Source organism: Helianthus annuus, chromosome 3 (assembly GCF_002127325.2).
Source record: "Helianthus annuus cultivar XRQ/B chromosome 3, HanXRQr2.0-SUNRISE, whole genome shotgun sequence".
Taxonomy (NCBI): domain Eukaryota; kingdom Viridiplantae; phylum Streptophyta; class Magnoliopsida; order Asterales; family Asteraceae; genus Helianthus; species Helianthus annuus.
The window spans coordinates 72,371,248-72,376,789 of record NC_035435.2 but is presented as its reverse complement, the minus strand read 5'-3'; positions in this window follow the sequence as shown (position 1 = coordinate 72,376,789).

Sequence of the window (5,542 nt, the reverse complement as noted above, 5' to 3'; positions counted from 1 at the left end):
GCGATTGTGGGAAACGTTTCAAGCAGCTCTTGGTACGTCGCTTAATCTGAGTACCACATTCCATCCTCAAACCGACGGACAAACTGAAAGGACGATCCGTACTCTTGAAGACATGCTCCGTGCGTGTGTCATAGACTTCGGTGGTAGTTGGAACAAGTACCTAACGTTAGTCGAATTCTCGTACAACAACAGTTATCATGCTAGAATCCAAATGGCACCATTCGAGGCCTTATATGGAAGAAGACGTCGATCGCCTATTGTATGGCACGAGATCGGTCATTCGCAACTAACCGGTCCCGAGTTACTACAAGAAACGACTGACAAAATCCTCCAGATTCGAGACAACTTGTCGAAAGCCCGCGATAGACAGAAAAGTTACGCCGATAGAAGACGCAAGCCCCTTGAATTTGACGTTGGCGACTACGTACTCCTAAAGGTATCCCCTTGGAAGGGTGTGGTCAGATTCGGCAAGAAAGGGAAACTAGCGCCTCGATATGTTGGACCTTTTAAGATTCTGGAAAGGATCGGAAAAGTCGCCTACAAACTCAAACTACCGGAGGAACTTAACAACGTCCACCCGACTTTCCATGTGTCAAACCTTCGAAAGTGCCTAGCTGATCATGATCTGATTGTACCTCTCGACGACCTTCAGATCAACGAAACGCTACACTTCATGGAAAAGCCTGTCGAAATCATGGATCACCAAACCAAGCAACTCAGACACTCGCGCATCCCTATCGTGAAAGTCCGATGGGAAGGCAAACGAGGTGCAGAGTTCACTTGGGAACTCGAAAGCGACATGAAGGCTAAGTACCCGCAGTTGTTTAAATGAAGATCTGAAGCGTGAAATTGGTAATATCATTCACGGTGTTGTGCAGCTTCGAGCCTAATTTCGGGACGAAATTCCCTAAACAAGGGGAGGTTGTAACACCCCGTGTTTTCGAATGTCAAAGTCAAAGTCCAAGTCAACTTTGACTTCTTTGACTGTAATTAGTCTATTTTATGTTTTATTTGTATTATGTGGAGTAAGTGTTGTTAATCAAGAAGGAATCGAAGTAATCAAATGTTTAATCGACGCGAAAAGATTTACGACTGTGAATAGTAGGAAGTAACAATGCGATAAAGTTAATCAATCAATAATCAAGCTAATCGAATCATCAATCGAACTCGAAACTCGAACTATGCGAATTTGGTGTTATACTACTTGTGTGTGTGCCTTATGTGTTACCTGTGCGTGCTTACTTTATGTTTTGTGTGGTAATCAATCGAATCAATCGAAACTCGAAACTCAATCGAATGCAATCGAAATCTAATCATGATAGTTAGTGGAAAAGAGGTTACGCGAGATATAGATGCTTGTATGTAGATATAGTGGTTGGGACTAAAAGTAATTTGAATAGGAAACTCTATCGTATTCGTATCGAAATCGAAATATTAGAAATCACCGCACCGAACGTTCGAACCAGGCTGTTGATCGATCAGGCTGCCAGCCGATCGAACAGCCCAGCCGATCGGACTGACTATCCGATCGAGCAGGCTGTCCGATCGGAATGCCTGGCCGATCGGCCAGCCCTTTCCTCTTTTGGAGCCTATAAATAGGCCTGTCATTGTCATTCTTTCCACTTTTGGAAACTCTCTGACCGACCAGCTCGTGCTCCTCCTCTTTTCTCAGATTTCTCTCGATTCCGGTAAGTTTTCATCCCAAATCTTGTACTTTCTTGATCAATACACACTCCTACACATTTCTATCTTTCAAATCTTGATTTCTAATCGTGAGATCATTGAGATCTAAGCATTATAGGATGATGTCATCATGGTGTTCTGTCACAACCCAAGTTTCCAAGGTTTCTACTTGACTTAGTACTTGTTCACTAGATGTCGTTTCTATATACATGATGTGCCTTATAAGTGTGTTTTATATTTTGATGTGCATGGTTGTATTAATGTGTTGTATTACTTCTTGTGTTTGGGAATATTAAAAACAATCAAGGAACCCACGAAATCACCTCCCCCCCCCCCAAGACGAAAACACCCTCACTCATGAAAACACTTTCTGATGAAAACACATATGTGTTTTCGTCCAACATGTAACCAACGAAAACCAAATGGGCTTTGGGCCCAGTCGTGTCTAGATAAACATTTGTCATTAATCCCTTACGAAAACTGTTATTTGGCAAAACCCTAATCACTTCTCATTCTCTCATTCGCTCCTTTGAAACCCGACGACAGTTTTGAACAACCGAGACCAACACATCGATTGAAGTACCACCTTTCTGCTTAGGTTGGTAATCGGTTACCTATGATTATTTGATTGGAATCACTTGATTATTTGACATCATAAATGATCTGTTAGTACGTAATGATTGAGAATGTATGATCTGTATGATAAGAATGCTTTTGATCTGATGTAAAAACCTGTTGTGTGATGGATGATGTTTATGTTAATTAGATACTGAAAATTTTGGATTAATTCGTTGATTGATTTTGATTCGTTGATTGAGTTGATAATAGATGACTATCATATTAGGGTTCTGTACTTAATCATATGTCAGATATATGATGATCACAACAACAGGCTGATGATTTAAGATTGATTATTAGATGAATGATAATCAGGATTTGCATAATGATTTGGTAATTCATATGCTTACATGTTAATGATTTGATTAATTGATTTCGCTGATTTGGTCGCGTAACTGTTAGACGATTAGGGTAACTGGTAAAACGTAACCACTGTTGATGATGATGATGTCCAACGAAATCACAAGAACCACGAAAACACACGTCACGCAGAAACACTTGTGTTTTCGTCACAACTTAGGCCCGAAGAAAACCAAAGTGTTTTCGGCCCAAGTTTGGATTTCGGCCCAAATGGTTTTCGGCCCAAAAGTGATTACTGTAACAACTGTCACTAAAATCCATAATTAGGATGATAATTAGCTATTAAGAAAACCCTAATTGAGAAACCCAAGTAATTCTGCACTAACCCTAAAATTTCCATAACAATCAGAATCAGGATCAGGGCCCCTAAAACTCAGGGGGGGCAAAACCCTAGCCAACGATTATCCTCATAACTACTTGTAAAATTCGAAATTTACGAAACTGTCGACACAGCAAGCCTAGTTACACACGTAGCTACCCTATGAACATAGGTTACCACTCGCGTAGCGCGATGCCTATGGGGGGTTCCCCTCGCGCTACGCGACGGTGTCAAATTTCGGGTATAAATAGAGGGGGTTGGGACTTGAATTCTGTCTTTGAAATGACGTAAATCCGAGTTACGTAGATCAAGTTATAAGCAAAACAGTCCAACACACGCACACAAACCTCGAATCGCTGCTGCAATCAGGGTAATAACTCGATCGCTATTACGATTCAACGTCCGATCGATTGTAACTATCCAACGATAGTCCAGGTGCTGCTCAATTGAGCTTGTACTTTGATTATTCGTCGTGATTTCGACTTGAATATTAGAGTGCTGTTCGAATTCGGACTATGCTCTGTTATTCGTTGTGAATCCGATTGAATTATCGAGTATTGCACTGATTAATCGTTGTGAAGGTTTAATCTCGTGAATTGTCGTAATTGCTGTATTAGTTACAAACCCGTTTGTGTGAATTAGGCTAATCAGTAGACTAGACTCTGCCCAAATTGAATCAGCAATATATCAAGGATATCTGTAGACTAAACTTTGCCCGTAGAAATCTGCAATGTGAGTTCATTTCTCTTTTCTCACCGTTTGTGAGTCTATACTCTTTTATCACAGTTTTATCACCTTTTTGTGAAACAATTATATTGCAAAATGCTTTCTAAAATCCTAAATGGTTACCAGTTATACTTACAGTAATTAAGTTATTATATTTTACTGGTATGGGAGGTATTATACATTATTTGATTCTCGTTACTATTACCCAGGAAATTAGCATGACCACAATTATAACTAATGTTATGCTTAAATTATTAGGTATAAATCTAAATGGTGCATGCCATAATAAAATAGTCAAGTATAATAATTTTAGTCAGGTTACTATACCCTGATATTACAATTAGTGAATTAATATATTTTGGTAAGTTATAGTAATTGACATGAAATGTCATTATTCTATATTGCATGACTTGGTGCTAGAGATAATATGTTTGACAAACTAATAAGACATCATTATGTCCAAAGTCACTAGCTGAAAGAATGATCAGCAGTGATATGTCCAAAGACACTAGTTGAAAGAATGATCAACAGTGTTATAATTAAAATCACTAGTTGAAAGAATGATCAACAGTGATAATGACCAGAAGCACTAGTTGAAAGAATGATCAACAGTGCCATGAATAGAATCGTTAGTTGAAAGAATGATCAACAGCGATATGACCAAAGACCTTAGTTGAAAGAATGATCAACAGTGTTATGAACAAGTGATATGGTCAGAATCACTAGTTGAAAGAATGATCAACAGTGATATGACCCAGTCATAGGAATTGCTTAATGATAGGTAAATTGAATAACAGTAAAGTATAGTTATTTGATTAATTCACTATTAGATGAAAGTAAACCAATGAGTGATATTATTGCTGTTATATTGGAATTGCTATTATGTGACAAAATACTGATTGAGTAAGGTAAATACAAATAAATATAAAACCTTAATACTGTAAGGTATAACAATATATTTGTATAAAAATGGAATGAATTCACTCAGCATTCCCGCTGACAAAACCTTTTTCAAACATGTTTCAGGTAATTATCATAAGGCTGGATACGGCACTGAAAGGCATCAAGAAATGGCTTATTCAAGAAATATTGTTTTAACAAATAAAACTTATCTTTTTAAAATAGGGATTTATCCCATCTATTTAAATCAAATCCGGTGTTTTCTAAACTCTGATATTTTTCCTAACTCACGGTCCTGATGAAAATTCCGCTGCAATGTTTTTCAAAAATAATCACCGGTACCACGGGACTGCTCACGGCACCCGATTCCGTCCAGGGTGGGTCGAGGGTCGTGACAGAAGGTGGTATCAGAGCTAAGCCACTACTTTGAGCCTATAAGTGTTGTGATAATAATATTTAAACTTAAAAGAGTTAGGAAATTGCTATTAACTGGTAGCACATCTGATAACATTCAAAAGTTGAATAAGAAAAGATGCCTTCGTATAAGTTAAGCCACTTGTTTAAGCTAATTAGGTGTTCTTTAATACCTAAAGTTAAGAAACTAATACAAATTAACATATGTGTTATACATGAATATATATATACATATATGCATATATAATCTTCTGGAGGTATTATTTTATTATGTGATATTAATAAGTGAAAATATTTGCAATCCAGATGTCGAATGAAGTATCACATAATCCAGAAGTTCATGCTAATAATGAAAATCCTTTGGATAAAAATGCTATAGAAAATCTAATAGCTCAAGGAATAGCTAATGCTTTACCTTTAATAATTAAAGTTGTTAAAAATCCCGTAGAACCCACCAAAGCTATGAGTAGTAAGCATACCCGTGACGATAGTTTTAACCATAGTGTCAATAGTGATAATAAT